Source organism: Nerophis lumbriciformis, linkage group LG34 (assembly GCF_033978685.3).
Source record: "Nerophis lumbriciformis linkage group LG34, RoL_Nlum_v2.1, whole genome shotgun sequence".
Taxonomy (NCBI): domain Eukaryota; kingdom Metazoa; phylum Chordata; class Actinopteri; order Syngnathiformes; family Syngnathidae; genus Nerophis; species Nerophis lumbriciformis.
In genome coordinates this window covers 13,178,597-13,196,925 of record NC_084581.2, presented here as the reverse complement: position 1 = coordinate 13,196,925, position 18,329 = coordinate 13,178,597, and the positions used below count along the sequence as shown (strand labels likewise).

At 41.4% G+C, this 18,329-nt stretch overlaps 1 protein-coding gene across 1 annotated transcript in view; it reads left to right on the top strand.

Annotated features, from left to right (window-relative positions):
* Window positions 1-18,329, top strand: part of ncoa1 (nuclear receptor coactivator 1) — a 127,546-nt gene that overhangs the window by 54,109 nt on the left and 55,108 nt on the right. The window contains exon 2 of the mRNA XM_061929365.2: window positions 14,646-14,834. The gene's annotated coding sequence lies outside the window, so the exon portion shown is untranslated. The remainder of the gene's footprint in view (window positions 1-14,645; window positions 14,835-18,329) is intronic.

Below are 18,329 nucleotides of genomic sequence, written 5' to 3'. Positions count from 1 at the left end.
GTGTTGCTGGGTCGGGTTTGGTTTTGGAATTGGATTGCATTGTTATGGTATTACTGTGTATTGTTTTGTTGGATTGATTAATTAAAATAAAAATTAAAAAAAATAATTAAAAAATAAATAAAAATCGATTTTTTAAAAATGAGAATCGATTCGAATTCGAATCGATTTTTTCCCACACCCTCTAATATATATGTATTTGTGCACAATTAAAGTGTTTGCATGTTTGCTAATATCTATATTAACACTCATTAATTACTGCTTTCTGCACAGTCAGACCAATGCACTCTCTCACACCCCCTCTCTTCCTCTCTCTCAACCTCTCCCCTCTGCGCGTTAAGATTTTTGTTCTTCACTCGTTCAGATTTCACCTGTGCGCTCGAGCAAGTTTTGACTCACCATTATGTATGTGTCAAAAAGGGAACCAATCAGAAAACTGGACAAATGTACGATGTGGTTGACTGCTTGGTGTCCAATTAGATCACTCTAGAAATATATTTTCATCATGGCGGAGTATAAAAAGCGACTTTAAGGTGTAAGTATACCTTTATTTATTCATTTACAAACCCCGTTTCCACATGAGTTAGGAAATTGTGTTAGATGTAAATATAAACGGAATACAATGATTTGCATATAATTTTCAACCCATATTCAGTCGAATTTGCTACAAAGACAACATATTTGATGTTCAAACTGATAAACATTTTTTTTGCAAATAATCATTAACAGCAACACGTGACAAAGAAGTTGGGAAAGGTGGCAATAAATACTGATAAAGTTGAGGAATGATCATCAAACACTTATTTGGAACATCCCACAGGTGAACAGGCACATTTGGAACAAGTGGGTGCCATGATTCAGTATAAAAGTATATTCCATGAAATGCTCAGTCATTTACAAACAAGGATGGGGCGAGGGTCACCACCAGTGTTGGGACTAACGCGTTACTGTAACGCCGTTAGTTTCGGCGGTAACTAGTAATCTAACGCGTTATTTTTTGTATTCAGTAACTCAGTTACCGTTACTACATGATGCGTTATTTTGCGTTACTTTTGATGTAGTATCGGCTAGAAACAGAAGCGCTGCGGTGTCGTTCTTCTGAATCTTCCTCTGTCACAAGACGGAGAGAAGAAAAGAGGCGCGGTCTATGTGTGTGTCTGGGTGTGGGTGTGGGGAGGGGAGGCACACACGTGATCCGCGGTTTGATATATGAAACAAAAACAAAAAAAGTTGTTGGCACGTTCAGTCCACACACAGCGTGGTCATGGCGAGCGGAGTAACAGAGGAGCTTGAACGCCCCGCGCCATTGAATCGGTGTGTTTATAGGTGCAGACTCGGTTGTGCAAAACGAGGGTTTTAAACACATGCTGAACGTGCTTGAGCCAGGTTACGACATCCCGTCGCGCACCCACTTCAGCGATAAGATTGTACCAGATCTTTATGAGCAGGAGAAGAAAAAAGTTGTGGATGAACTATCCCTAGCATCATCTGTTGCGCTCATGACAGACGGGTGGACGTCCAGGGGAACTATAAGCGCTCACTTCATCACAGCAGACTGGGAGATGAGAAGACACGCCCCCTCTACGAGAGTCACCTTGCGCAGGTACTGACACAAGCAGTGGAGGAATGGAAGATAAAGATATCCCAGTCACACGTGATAATGCCAAAAATCAAATAATTACAGTGAATGAGGCAGGACTGGGACCACAGATAGGTGCTTTGCACATGTAGTGAATGTGGCATCACAGAAGGGAATCTCAGTCAATAGGATGGAGCGCCTCCTTGGGAGGATCAGGAAGGAGGTTTCCTACTTCCACCCAAGCACAACAGCTGCTCATGTGCTTAAGACAAAGCAAGAAATGCTAAAGCTGCCTACTCATAAGCTCATACATGATGTCCCAACGAGGTGGAACTCCACTTATGATATGTTGGCGCAGCAGGCAGCTATATACTCTGCATTGACCCTGAAGACAAATGTCACCCTGTCTGATGATGATGTGAGAGTGGCAGATGAGGTCCTCCAGGTGCTTAAACCCCTTTAAAAGTGTTACATCTCTACTGAGCACTGAAACTTCACCATCTGTGTCAATGATCCTGCCACTGAAAACAAGGATTCTACAATCCATGGCTCCAAGTGTGGAAGACAGCAGCATCACTCCAGATGTCAGGCTTTATTTCACTACCTATGTTTCAAGGAAGATGATGTGCCTTCTTATGTTGCACTTTAACTTGTTTTTTATTAATGGTCATTGGTCCAAGTTTAAAGAAAGGAGGAATGTCTTTTTATGTTGCACTGTTTTTCATTATATATGTTAAAAGGAAAATAAAAATGCATGTCAAGTTGATCAACAGATTGTATTATTCTCCAGTGCAATAACAGTACTGAAATGAAGGCTAAAAGGGCATTAATGGGAGCTTTAAAAAAAAAGAAGAAGAAAAAAAGAAGTAACTAAATAGTTACTTTTCACAGTAACGCATTACTTTTTGGTGCAAGTAACTGAGTTAGTAACTGAGTTACTTTTGAAATAAAGTAACTAGTAACTGGACTAGTTACTGGTTTTCAGTAACTAACCCAACACTGGTCACCACTTTGTCAACAAATGCGTGAGCAAATTGTTGAACAGTTTAAGAAAAACCTTTCTCAACCAGCTATTGCAAAGAATTTAGGGATTTCACCATCTACGGTCCGTAATATCATCAAAGGGTTCAGAGAATCTGGAGAAATCACTGCACGTAAGCAGCTAAGCCCGTGACCTTCGATCCCTCAGGTTGTACTGCATCAACAAGCGACATCAGTGTGTAAAGGATATCACCACATGGGCTCAGGAACACTTCAGAAACCCACTGTCAGTAAGTAACTACAGTTGGTCGCGACATCTGTAAGTGCAAGTTAAAACTCTCCTATGCAAGGCGAAAACCGTTTATCAACAACACCCAGAAACGCCGTCGGCTTCGCTGGGCCTGAGCTCATCTAAGATGGACTGATACAAAGTGGAAAAGTGTTCTGTGGTCTGACGAGTCCACATTTCAAATTGTTTTTGGAAACTGTGGACGTCGTGTCCTCCGGACCAAAGAGGAAAAGAACCATCCGGATTGTTATAGGCGCAAAGTTGAAAAGCCAGCATCTGTGATGGTATGGGGGTGTATTAGTGCCCAAGACATGGATAACTTACACATCTGTGAAGGCGCCATTAATGCTGAAAGGTACATACAGGTTTTGGAGCAACATATGTTGCCATCCAAGCAACGTTACCATGGACGCCCCTGCTTATTTCAGCAAGACAATGCCAAGCCACGTGTTACATCAACGTGGCTTCATAGTAAAAGAGTGCGGGTACTAGACTGGCCTGCCTGTAGTCCAGACCTGTCTCCCATTGAAAATGTGCGGCGCATTATGAAGCCTAAAATACCACAACGGAGACCCCCGGACTGTTGAACAATTTAAGCTGTACATCAAGCAAGAATGGGAAAGAATTCCACCTGAGAAGCTTAAAAAATGTGTCTCCTCAGTTCCCAAACATTTGTGCGTCGGCGCGTCGTATATTTACGTCACACTACTGTCATGGCGGAGCGCAAAGCAGACGATGCGAGCGAGGGGAAAAAGCACGCCAAAAGTCGTCAAAAGTGTGGGAGTATTTCAATAAACGGCCTAATAATGTTATATGCACACTGTGTCGAGCGGAAATGGCCTATCATAGCAGCACAACGGCTATGAAGGAACATTTGAAAAGAAAACCGAGAGCGTTCTTGCCATCACCATCAACTAGTCAATCGTCCGCGTGCGTATACGTTGTCATCATTACACAAAAACATGAATGTGTCATTTGTATCTGCGTTGTGAATTCATAAACTAAAGCACCGTTTCGCTCTGAGAGGCGCGTTTGGCGTGCCTGTTCAGTGTTTACAAAGACTCGCTCCTCTTTAACGCTGTGGAGAGGCGGGGCCGGCGAGCGAGCGGCGAGGTGGGGCGCGCCGGGAGCGACGCCGCAATTGTGCCCAGGTGCGCGATCCGCGCACCTGGGCACGATCATCCAATCTCCTCTCGCTGATGAAAAGGGGAGCAGCAGAGAGAGAGGGAAGAGAGACTGGAAGGAGCCAGAGTGAAGCTGACGTGGAGCAAGAGAGGAGAGACAGAGACAGGGGACGACGAGCGAGCGAGGAAGAGGAGCCGAAAAGCGAGGAAAGAAAGAGAAAAGAGTTGGAAGAGAAAAGACTTTGTGTAAAATTAAAAGATTGTAAACCTGACAAAGCCGTCTGGCGTTCAGTCTGTCGGTCCTGAAAGAACCCCACGGCACAAAGACGTGTCACAAACGCTAACGTTAATTAGTTGTGCAAATACCTTTTACAACATTAACAGTTACATATACTATGTACAAACGAACAATTAACTTTCACTTTAATCATACTATCATTGTTGTGTTATTAAGCAAAATAAGCAATACTTTTACTTTTGTTGAAATGTTTACACTGTACACTTTTTTTGTATTGGATGTTTAGCTTTATTTTTGCACATTTTAGCAAATAAGCAATACTTTTACTTTTGTTGAAATGTTTACACTGTTACAGAATATTTCCGTTTTGTACTTTTTTGTATTGGATGTTTATCTTTATTTTTGCACATTTTAAAGCAAAATAAGCAATACTTTTAATTTTGAAATGCTTATACTATTGCAGAATATTAAGATTTGCACTGGATGTTTACTTTTATATTTGCACATTAAAAAGCAAATAAGCTACTTTTAATTTTGTTAAATGTTAAAAGTTTTAAATGTTTACATTGTTACAGAATATTTTGTCATGTTGTTGTCAATGTTGACTGAGTGGCCATACTTTTTTTTTTGTAAATAAAAGCCATGCCTTTTGAAAAAACTGGCCTACATTTATTTTTTCCTCTTCATTTTAAATTAAAAAAATAATCGGTAAAAGGAAAAATAATCTATAGATTAATCGAAAAAATAATCTATAGATTAACCGATTAATCGAAAATAATAATCTATAGATTAATCGATAGAAAAATAATCGTTAGCTGCAGCCCTAATTTTAAATCATATTAGTTGTTGTTCGTAGACGCTATGTACATTTTTATTTCATTGGAAAATGTTTATATATACAGGTAAAAGCCAGTAAATTAGAATATTTTGAAAAACTTGATTTATTTCAGTAATTGCATTCAAAAGGTGTAACTTGTACATTATATTTATTCATTGTACACAGACTGATGCATTCAAATGTTTATTTCATTTAATTTTGATGATTTGAAGTGGCAACAAATGAAAATCCAAAATTCCGTGTGTCACAAAATTAGAATATTACTTAAGGCTAATACAAAAAAGGGATTTTTAGAAATGTTGGCCAACTGAAAAGTATGAAAATGAAAAATATGAGCATGTACAATACTCAATACTTGGTTGGAGCTCCTTTTGCCTCAATTACTGCGTTAATGCGGCGTGGCATGGAGTCGATGAGTTTCTGGCACTGCTCAGGTGTTATGAGAGCCCAGGTTGCTCTGATAGTGGCCTTCAACTCTTCTGCGTTTTTGGGTCTGGCATTCTGCATCTTCCTTTTCACAATACCCCACAGATTTTCTATGGGGCTAAGGTCAGAGGAGTTGGCGGGCCAATTTAGAACAGAAATACCATGGTCCGTAAACCAGGCACGGGTAGATTTTGCGCTGTGTGCAGGCGCCAAGTCCTGTTGGAACTTGAAATCTCCATCTCCATAGAGCAGGTCAGCAGCAGGAAGCATGAAGTGCTCTAAAACTTGCTGGTAGACGGCTGCGTTGACCCTGGATCTCAGGAAACAGAGTGGACCAACACCAGCAGATGACATGGCACCCCAAACCATCACTGATGGTGGAAGCTTTACACTAGACTTCAGGCAACGTGGATCCTGTGCCTCTCCTGTCTTCCTCCAGACTCTGGGACCTCGATTTCCAAAGGAAATGCAAAATTTGCATGGTTGGGTGATGGTTTGGGGTGCCATGTCATCTGCTGGTGTCGGTCCACTCTGTTTCCTGAGATCCAGGGTCAACGCAGCCGTCTACCAGCAAGTTTTAGAGCACTTCATGCTTCCTGCTGCTGACCTGCTCTATGGAGATGGAGATTTCAAGTTCCAACAGGACTTGGCGCCTGCACACAGCGCAAAATCTACCCGTGCCTGGTTTACGGACCATGGTATTTCTGTTCTAAATTGGCCCGACAACTCCCCTGACCTTAGCCCCATAGAAAATCTGTGGGGTATTGTGAAAAGGAAGATGCAGAATGCCAGACCCAAAAACGCAGAAGAGTTGAAGGCCACTATCAGAGCAACCTGGGCTCTCATAACACCTGAGCAGTGCCAGAAACTCATCGACTCCATGCCACGCCGCATTAACGCAGTAATTGAGGCAAAAGGAGCTCCAACCAAGTATTGAGTATTGTACATGCTCATATTTTTCATTTTCATACTTTTCAGTTGGCCAACATTTCTAAAAATCCCTTTTTTGTATTAGCCTTAAATAATATTCTAATTTTGTGACACACGGAATTTTGGATTTTCATTTGTTGCCACTTCAAATCATCAAAATTAAATGAAATAAACATTTGAATGCATCAGTCTGTGTGCAATGAATAAATATAATGTACAAGTTACACCTTTTGAATGCAATTACTGAAATAAATCAAGTTTTTCAAAATATTCTAATTTACTGGCTTTTACCTGTGTGTGTGTGTGTATATATATATATATATATATATATATATATATGTGTGTATATATATATATATATATATATATATATATATATATATATATATATATATATATATATATATATATATATATATATATATGTTTGAATCTCAGTTTATGTGATCTTGTGTTTATGTTTGCTCTGTTGTTCTGTTTAGAACAATTAGGGACGAAATGGACTCCCTAAAACATTTCAAAAGACAACAGAGCAAAAATAAATGGATATAATAACGTATATGCAGGTTTGGCTGATCATCTGTAAGCATTTTTAACCTGTATAAACTAATAAACAAAGTGCTGAAACTACCTCTGTTGTGATTTATTTCTTGCCTTAATTGCAACTATTCCAAAATAGGGGAATATATCCAGTTATATCAAATTTTATTCCACTTAATATTTACAAGTACTGTTGAAAGTACAAACATTTACAATAGTATTTAGGAAAAATCATCAACTGCTATATTGCAAAGAAAGGAAACTATTTACTGTAAAAATAATTTAAAAAGAATAGTCTGAGCAGGAAATAAATCTGCCGAAAGCAAGACATGATTAATCCAAACAAAATTTTGCTTCATTGTTTAATATTTTGTTAAGTCTATTCTTTCTATTCTATTCTCCACTTTGTGGACCTGACCGCAAACCGGAAGATGTGAACACTTGATACAATCGGTGTTACGAAGGTTAGACCGTCCCAATTCACATCGCTCCAGCTGCTGCTGGAGGACTCTCTCCAGCACCCACATTTTCTCTATAGCATGGGCTGGGTGGGTCCTTGGAAGGATGCAGCTGAAGAGTTCAGACACGACAATTGTCTCCATCATGCGCGAACTAATGGTTCCGTGATAATGTAACAAGTGATGTAATTAGAGACCAAGCAGCCTATCAGAGCGTACATTTGTCCAATGGCGGAGCAGGCGGAAGACGGTAGATTTAAGAACTACCACAACGGCTGCGATGGCAGAAGAAGGCTGCAGTAGAAAAGGGTCCCCAGTCGTCTTGGACTCCATGCCACTGGACCCTGACCCGATTCTGTCAAGGATCGTGTGGTGACTGTCTGTGCACCAGTCTCCCCACGTAAAACAAAGTCAGGCACAAGCATCCTCCATAAAGGGATACACCCCTACCAGGAGGTTCGTCATACTCGGTCGAGTGACCGCCGATAATAACATTTGTCCAGTTCTCTGAATTGTTCCTTATTTGACACAAACATAATGGTGTGTCAAAACCTTTGCGAGCGCACAGTGTGTGTAGTGTAGAGTGAGTGTAAAAAAAAAATCTGAATGCAAAGAGGGGAGAGGTTGAGAGAGAGGAAGAGAGGGGGCGTGAGAGAGCGCATTGGTCTGACTGTGCAGAAAGAAGTAATTATTGAGTGTTAATATGGATATTAGCAAACATCCAAACACTTTTATTGTAAATGATAAAATGATAAATGGGTTGTACTTGTATAGCGCTTTTCTACCTTCAAGGTACTCAAAGCGCTTTGACACTACTTCCACATTTACCCATTCACACACACATTCACACACTGATGGAGGGAGCTGCCATGCAAGGCGCTAACCAGCACCCATCAGGAGCAAGGGTGAAGTGTCTTGCTCAGGACACAACAGACATGACGAGGTTGGTACTAGGTGGGGATTGAACCAGGGACCCTCGGGTCGCGGACGGCCATTCTTCCACTGCGCCACGCCGTCCCTAAGATTGTCAACAAAATACATTTTTATTCACTCAAGCATTTTTATTATGAGTTTAATTTATTTTCTAAACATAATGTCTTTGCTTGGAAAATGTATTTTTCTGTCCTCAAAATCTGCATTTGCGATCTCAAAATTAAGACACAAATATAACTGCAGACGAAACCGGATCCCCTCAAAGCCCAGACTGCGCTTAGAAATTCAGTCCTTAAAAGTTATAAACAGAATTGCTGACACAGGGCAGCCCTGGCGTAGTCCAACCCTCACTGGAAACTTGTTACTGCAGCCGGCCGCAATACATTGCTTCCCACCTACAGCTTTCTTCTTTGCTGTCTTCATTGTTCATTGAACAAATTGCAAAACATTCACCAACATAGATGTCCAGAATACTGTTGAATTTTGCGATGAAAACAGACGACTTAATAGCTGGCCACCATGCTGTCCCAAAATGTCCTCTACAATTCTGACGTCACGCGCAGACGTCATCATACCGAGACGTTTTCAGCAGGATATTTCGCGCGAAATTTAAAATTGCACTTTAGTAAACTAACCCGGCCTTATTGGCATGTTAATGTTAAGATTTCATCATTGATATATGACTGTGTGGTCGGTAGTAGTGGGTTTCAGTAGGCCTTTAGGGGTGTAACGGTACGTGTATTTGTATTGAACCGTTTCGGTACGGGGGCTTTGATTCGGTTCGGAGGTGTACCGAACGAGTTTCCACACGGACATATTAAGTAGCGTAGCGCACGTTGTGTAAACAATGCACAACACACGGCATGTTAGCAACGACCGGGCTACGACAACATATAAAAGCCAGAGCTGGAAGACCCTCCTGCCTCGTTAAGATCTCCCGTTTGGGAACACTTCGGCTGCGCGGTGCGGAGGACGGAGGTTTGCCGACATTGTTCACCAGCGGTAAGGCATGCTTCTGCCAACACGTTAAACATGCTAACCCATTTGAAGCGGCACCACCCCCAAGTGAACATCGCTTCAACAAAGATAAAGACGAGCAAACAGCTCCCACCTCTTACTGCCAAGTTAGCCAGGCTGGGGGGCGGGGTTAATCTGAGGCTGAGTTGACTTGAAACTGTTTAATGTTGCACTTTTTATATGTCGAAGAAAAGTTTTGTCATTTTATTTAATCTGAGCAACAACCTGAGGCAGTTTAATGTTGATTAACGTGGACCCCGACTTACCGTATTTTCTGCACTATCAGGCGCACCTAAAAACCTCCAATTTTGTCAAAAGCTGACAGTGCGCCTTATAATCCGGTGTGCCTTATATATGGACAAATATTGAGCCACAACAAACTTCATTTTCATAAAGTTTAGGTCTCGCAACTACGGTAAACAGCCGCCATCTTTTTTTGCTTCTTCTTCTACGGTAAGCAGCTGTCCTCGTAGAACAGGGGTGTCAAACTCTGGCCCGCTGGCCAAATTTGGCCCGCCGTGTAATTTCACTTGGCCCTTGAGGCGATATCAAATTAACACTAGAGCTGGCCCGCCGATTATATTCAGCGGCGGTGCCGCGGTAACACCGCATTCACCGCTAATCCTCATACTTGCCAACCCTCTCGGGAGACTCCCAAATTTCAGTGCCCCTCCCGAAAATCGTCACGTTCGCTTTTCACCCAGTCCAACGAATGCTGGCCCAGTCACATAATGTGTGCGGCTTCTGCACGCACACACACGTGAATGCAATGCATACTTGACCAACAGCGATACAGGTTACACTGAGGGTGGCCGTATAAATAACTTTAACACTGTTAGAAATATGCACCACACTGTGAATCCACACCAAACAAGAATGACAAACACATTTTGGGAGAACATCCGCACCGTAACACAACATAAACACAACAAAACAAATACCCAGAATCCCATCCGCCCTAACTCTTCCGGGCTGCAATATACACCCCTGCTACCACCAAACCCCGCCCCCCCCAACCCCGCCCACCTCAACCGACGCACTTGTGACTGGGCCGGCACGTTGTTAGAATGGTTGAAAAGCAGACTTGACGACAGCTCGTAGAGGACGTTAAACGCAGTGCCTTTAAGGCACGCCCCCAAGACTGTGGTCCGGTTGGACTGATGAACACCTTCGTTCGATAATGAAGGTTGCCTCAGCTCAAAGCCTGAGCCCCGACATTAATGAACTAGCATCCAAGAAAAGATGCCAGGTATCTGGCTTGGGCACATCAGATTAGATCAGTGTGTTGCAAACTGAGCAGTTTAAAGTCCTGAATGGTTGTTTTATTCATTGTTATTTTATTTTCAAATTTATTAGCCTGTGGAAAAAGTTAATGTTGATATTTACCTCAGAAAGCTGCAAATAGAAAAGTGGCATTAAATTTTTATTTAAATTGTATTTGATATGCCATTGATATTTTTTAATTATTATTATTATTATTTGAAACTCGATTTTGCATGTCACTATAAAGTTATATAAGCCTTGCTTGTTCAATATTCAATGCAAAACTTGTTTGGGTCCCTATTAAAAGGTTCATTTGTTCAACCTTGGCCCGCGGCTCTGTTCAGTTTTAAATTTTGGCCCACTCTGTATTTGAGTTTGACACCCCTGTCGTAGAAGAAGAAGCGCTTCTTCTTCTACGGTAAGCAGCTGCCCCCGTAGAAGAAGAAGAAGCGCACGGTGCATGCTGGGATATATGACGTTTCATTTCCATTTGTGTGTTTATGTAAAGAACCCAAAATGGCTCCTATTAAGTGTGTTGTCTGTCTAATTGTAAATAATGCAGCCGAGGCGTGTTGGCTGAGTTCTCAACGTTTACTCACAGCGTGCTCATAACCACATTCTAACTGCCGGCATGGCGACATACAACAACGCTTCTCAGGGCTACCGCGCATGCTCGTCACTCCCGTTGCATGCCGGGTAGTGTCGTTGTTATTTTCCCTAGCTCATAACATCACATTAAGAGACACGCTTACACGCTTAATTCAATACTCGCCGTCATTCCGGGTGGATTGACAAAAGAACTCCAGCCGCTAGATATTGGTGTCAACAGGGCATTCGAAACTAGACTGCTAACTGCGTGGGAACAGTGGATGACAGAAGGCGAACACACGTTCACCAAGACGGAGACAGCGCCGGACGACATACGCCACTATCTGCCAGTGGATCGTAAATGCCTGGGCTGATTCAGTCTCAACTGTGGTCCGAGCTTTCAGGAAGGCAGGAATTGTCACTGAACTGCTGGACAACAGCAGCGACACTGACTTCATTAATGACTACTTCGACGAGACGGAGCCGGCCGTTTTGGATGTCGTATTCGCTCAACTGTTTAATTCGAACACTGAAGAAGAAGAATTTGAGGGATTCGTTGATGAGGAATAACTTCATAAAGTGAGCTTTACATGTTTATTTTGTGTGTTGTGTTGTGTGACATTAACGTTTGAGCAACGTTGAGTTATTGATATTGTTATTGCTCTGCACTATTTGGAGTGTTACTATATTGTGATTGCACTAACGTTTGATTTACCGTAACACGAGCAAATCAGCTGTTTATTCATTTTGGGAGTGAACAGAGTTGTCAGAACGCTGGTTTGTAATCTATTAATAAAGTTTGACTGACCTATCGGACTGTTTTGTTGACATTCCCTTTAGCGCAGCTCCATCTAATGGGTGCATAGGTGTGCCTTATAATCAGGTGCGCCTTATATATGAACTAAGTTTTGAAATATGCCATTCATTGAAGGTGCGCCCTATAATCCGGTGCACCTTATAGTGCGGAAAATACGGTAAACACGTTGAAAAACTTATTGGGATGTTACCATTTAGTTTTCAATTGTACGGAATATGTACTGTACTGTGCAATCTACCAATAAAAGTCTCAATCAATCAATCAAAAAAAGCACTTTATATGTAGAAAAGTTTTGTTAAGAAACCATTCTGAGCCTTATCTTATTTAGTTTTTATTTTATATATGTTGACCACATTAACCCTGGCAATGGACCCTGGGTGTATATGTATGTTATGCCATTGTTTACAAATTTGGTAAATAAATAACCAAAAAATTTATATTTTGTTGTTTTCTTACTGTACCGAAAATGAAATGACCTCTAAACCGAGGTACCGAAATGTTTGTGTACTGTTACACCCCTAATATATATATATATATATATGCAAAGCAGATCTTGTTTTTATGACACTACATCGGTGATACAGGAGCATTTAAAACGGGGGAATATTGTACACCTAGATCACCGGTGTCAAACTCAAGACCTCGTGGACAGATCTGGCCTGCCACGTCATTTTTTGTGGCGGGCATTGTCATTTTAACCAAAGTCCGCCAGCTAAACGTTGTCTAATTCAATTTAAGTACTTTTTAAACTGGCGGAAATTTGCAGTGCAATGAATAAAGGCACAATTACAAACGTCCCATGCACACATACAAAACTTAAGGCACTAATGCGCTGGTGTCATACGATTAAACATACAAGCTATTAGATAGCTAAAATGTTACGAATTAACCAATGATACAATTCTATACATTGAGGCTATTATCATGCTAAAAATGCCAGGACTTACCGTATTTTTCGGACTATAAGTCGCTCCGGGGCAGCACGGTGGAAGAGGGGTTAGTGCGTCTGCCTCACAATACAATGGTATGTCCTTTCTTTCTGCTGCTCGATTGCCGTTTTCTGCTGCATATTTCACTACGTCCAGCTTGTAATCTGCAGTATATGATTTTCTTTTCGGTGCCATTTTTGTTCAGTTCTTCTCAGTTTTTATAAGTTACCACCAATGTTAAGGTGATCCATTTTAATAGCAACAGCAGTAGCATATAGCAGTTAGCATCCCATGACCCACAATGCACTTCTGCCATGACCCTCCCCCGCCAAATTCTTATTGGTTGATGTGTGAGTGACGATTGCTGCCATTTGCTTCGTCTCTTACGCGAATGAGATAAATAATATTATTTGATATTTTACGGTAATGTGTTAATAATTTCACACATAAATCGCTCCGGAGTATATGTCGCACCCACGGTCAAACTATGAAAAAAACTGCGACTTATAATCGGAAAAATACGGTAGTCAATAACCAATAATATGTGAGTATCTGTGTTGGCCCTGCGATGAGGTGGCGACTTGTCCAGGGTGTACACCGCCTTCCACCCGATTGTAGCTGAGATAGGCTCCAGCGCCCCGCGACCCCGAAGGGAATAAGCGGTATAAAATGGATGGATGGATGGATGCCAGTGTGCAGCTTTTTAAATACATAATCACAAAATGCTGGTTTCTTTTAGAGCAAGTTAGTTTTGGTGTTTTATTCAATTATTGCTATTTTAACTGTCCTTTTGTTTTTCATTTAAAAAAAAATATACTTAGTTTTTTAGCACTTTGTCTGTCCGTGCTTTTAATGTTCTGTAATGTTACTTTATTTCGTAAGAGCTTAAGGAGCAGCATTGTTACAGTATAAATGATTTTTTATGAATGAATTAGTAATCTCTGTGTCTAAAATATCTAAAGCTGAATTTAAAAGTCGATGGCTGAATTTGAGCCCCAGAATATGTGTACATTTTATAATCCGGTTAGTTGACTAAAGGGGATGATCGACTATCAAAATAGTTGTTGGTTGCAGCCCTAATAGGCAATGACTTGTGAAAGCAACGAAGTAGAAGCGGAAGTGACAATAAAAAGTTTCTGCATGAACATGGAGAATCCTTAACATACAGCACCATATCTGTTTGTGGCCATCTAAATGTATCCTATACAAATTAATGTATAGGAAACACGGTCTTCTTTATCTTAATTTTAGTATAGTTAATATATGGTAATCAACAGAACGATGAAATAATTTGATTTCATTTAAAGGTTAATCACCTAATTTAAACAAAACAATGCAGGCCGTTGCATTTCAATTAGACAGGTTGTTCTAGTGAAAAGATCAAGTTCAGTGCGTACACAAACAATAGCTCAGACAGATTCCATTAAGTGCTGTGTGATGGAAAGCAATCATTATGGGCCGCATGCAACGGTAATTACAGGCCTCGTCTGTATAATTAACTTAATAAAGAGCATTGATTTGAATGCCGGCGTGTTCAGAAAATGTGGTGTACGATAGAGTTGAGTGTGAGCTATCAAAGTATGCAAGGTCATATGCAGTGGCTCATGAAAATCGCTGTTTATATTTGTAAAAACTTTGTTTTTGCTAGTTTATCACACGGAATGACGCATGTTTGATGACACTGTTGCCTTTCTGCAGGTGCAGTCTCCCCGCCTGCCCCTGTGATGATACCATGTGACGGAGCCACTGTGGAGCCGTAAGCTTGCCTCCGTTGCTCCATCCAGTCTACTCGGAGCTATCCCAGTCTCGCCTTCTGGCTTTATCTCAGCTGTGCGCCCTGGACACGGCCGGCCACCACATGACTCAGCACCTGGAAACCTAGACCACGTAGGTACCTAACACCTTTGCAGATGGCAGTGTGCATTTTCAATCGAATGAAGCTCAACTGCTATACTAGCAAAGGACTAAGGCTGGGCCTACTGCACATTTAGGTATCGATCCAATACCAAGTAAATACAGGGCCTGTTATGCCGTTACTGTTTACTGGAAATTTTCAATGATTTTGTCATTTTTGCCTGTATTTTGTTGAAAATTATTATAATGTTTAACAAAATACATATATGTAAATGGGGATGGCTTAGCTCGGTTGGGAGAGGGGCCGTGCCAGCAACCTGAGGGTTCCTCGTCACGTCACATGGGGGACAGAGAGGAGGAGGGGGATGGTTGACAGAGCCGATTGCTTCGATGCACTATATTTTACTCGCTTCTACTTCCGTGGAGTCTCGGCGTGCGTTTAAGAGCCCACTGCTTAGATGACGACAGGTGCGGACAATATTGGAGACAGACTCATTTGTCCGAAAAAACCTTGGAGGAGAAAAATATTTGATGATGCAGTTTCATTTTGAAAGTGCAACATCGCTTCCTTCCGTCAGCTGCTGGGACTGAGAGTTACCATGCAGTAGGCGATGTGTCGGGAATGTTGCCACAACTTGTTTATAAATCTTTAGATTGTTTACTGGGATGATCACTTGTCATTTATATAACGGCTAACTTTGTCAGTTTCACAATAACATCAACACTAGCTCAAATGTTTTGTCATCTCATCAAATTGAACACAGGCTGTTGTCAGTGAGGTACAAAAATTGTGGGGTAGATGTAAGAGGTATCACTCCTGTTTATTTTTGTTGGCCAAACTGTTGCATTGAACCACATGGTGTTGTTGGAGAAAGAAGCGTATTTATTAGACTTTAAACATTAGCCAAACTGCTTTGGGTTTTATATTGATAATTTATCAAAGTAAACACTATGTATTTTAGATCAGGGGTCCCCAACCTTTTTTGCATCACGGACCAATTTTATGTACCGGTAGGCATTATTTTCACGGACCGGCTTTCCACATGTGGCAGATAAATACAGCAAATATAAATGTATGAAAAACAGAACTCACTATAACGCTGAATTAGTGGGAGCCCTGGGCTTGTTTATTTGCAATGAGATCCCGAACAGGTTGTTGGTAGTACATACCATCTAGCACATTTATATTTTAGATGTTCATTAATGTGCATTGCATCATGTCACAAAGTTATAACAAATATAACGAATGGCAACTTCCTATGAGGAGTTTTATTGTTTATCTATGTGGGCTTTGTACCGAGGATGTCGTTGTGGCTTGTGCAGCCCTTTGAGACACTTGTGATTTAGGGCTATATAAATAAAGATTGATTGATTGATTGATTGATCTATAAACAAGCTTTTTGGTGTGTTTAGTGGGACAGGCAAAAGTTAAGGCAGTCGTTTATAAATTATTTAATATTTCTGTGCGGCCCGGTAGCAAATGCGTCACGGACCGGTACCGGTATATGAACATATTTTTTTATCATAATGAACAAAAAGAGCAGTTGCGTCTTATATCCATAAGGTGCCATCTTGCACAATTTTCACATTTATTTTTTTATTTATTTGTGTTATCATTTTGTTTCTACCATATTACTTTTTATAATGCAGGTGTTGCTTTCATATTCACGTTCAATTTCTACTTGAGGTTCATATATACATTTTGAAAGAGTTGTGTTTTTTTTAAATAAAACTTGGTTATTACCGTATTTTCCGCACTATAAGGCGCACCAGATTATAAGGCGCACCTTCAATGAATGGCATATTTCAAAACTTTGTTCATATATACGGCGCACCGGATTATAAGGCGCACCTATGCATCCATTAGATGGAGCTGCGCTAAAGGGAATGTCAACAAAACAGTCAGGTCAGTCAAACTTTATTAATAGATTACAAACCAGCGTTCTGACAACTTTGTTCACTCCCAAAATGAATAAACAGCTGATTTACTCGTGTTACGGTAAATCAAACGTTAGTGCAATCACAATATAGTAACACTCCAAATAGTGCAGAGCAATAACAATATCAATAACTCAACGTTGCTCAAACGTTAATGTCACACAACACAACACACAAAATAAACATGTAAAGCTCACTTAATGAAGTTATTCCTCATCCACGAATCGCTCAAATGCTTGTTCAGTGTCCGAATTAAACAGTTGGGCGAATACGGCATCCAACATGCCCGGCTCCGTCTCGTCAAAGTCGTCATTAATGGAGTCAGTGTCGCTGCTGTTGTCTAGCAGTTCAGTGACAATTCCTGCCTTCCTGAAAGCTCGGACCACAGTTGAGACTGATATATCAGCACAGGCATTTACGATCCACTGGTAGATAGTGGCGTATGTCGTCAGGCGCTGTCTCCCTGTCTTGGTGAACGTGTGTTCGCCTTCTGTCATCCGTGTTCTACTGCGTGACTGATCGCTTTGAGTTTAAACTCTGCGTCGTAAGCGTGTCTCTTAATAGGAGCCATTTTGGGGTCTTTACATAAACACACCAATGGCAAAGAAACATCATATATCCCAGCATGCACCGCGCGCTTCTTCTTCTACGGGGGCGGCTGCTTACCATAGAAGAACTTGTTCTACGGGGGGAAATGAAGTTGGCGGCTGCTTACCAGAGAAGAAGAAGCGCTTCTTCTTCTACGGGGAAAAAGAAGTTGGCGGCTGTTTACCGTAGTTGCGAGACCTAAACTTTATGAAAATGAAGTTTAGTGTTATGATCCGCTGCCCGGATCATATTTCTGTTTGGGTTTTCTGTTAGTCTTGGACTCATTTTGTTCCTGTCTGTGCACCTTTGAGTTGGTTACCATAGTTACTTATTAATTCCACCTGCCGCTTGTGTTTCTGACGCGCACCTGTTGTAATCACAGACGCTATTTAAGCCCACCTTTGTTCATCACTCGTTCTGCTTTCTTTGTTTTTGCATCACGCGACTGCCACGTAAGTTTGTTCTTGTTTCCTAGACTCAGCTAAGTTTCATAGTTTGTGCTAAGTGTTAGCCTTAGCTTCCAGTGCGTTCGGCACCTCGTCCTGTCGGTTTGTTTTCTGTTTTGTACCAGTTTTGTGTTATTTTTATTATTAAATCAAGTTATTACCTGCAAGTCCTGTCCGGATTCGTCCCTTGCATCTTGGGAGAACAAAACCCCGCATCACCATGCGCACCCCACGTGACAGAAAGAAAGCAGCACATCGTTCTTTCGCATGGGACAGCAAGGAGGCTTCACCTCGCCGTCAGGACGCGCCACTCCCGAAGACTCCTCTTCCGGACAGCAGCACGCCAAAATCAGCCCAGTCTTCCCCTCAGAGGTTTGGTAATTCCATTCATGTTTGTACCAAACAATTTTCCAACTGGGCTGTGAGCCAGAGGGAGACCCGCGCTGTTGACATTACGCTGCATACTTGTGATGACGTCATCCCGCCCACTTGTGATGACGTCAGACACCAAGATTTTTTTTTGATTCTGTTTACTCCCTCTGTCAGCCCCCCACTA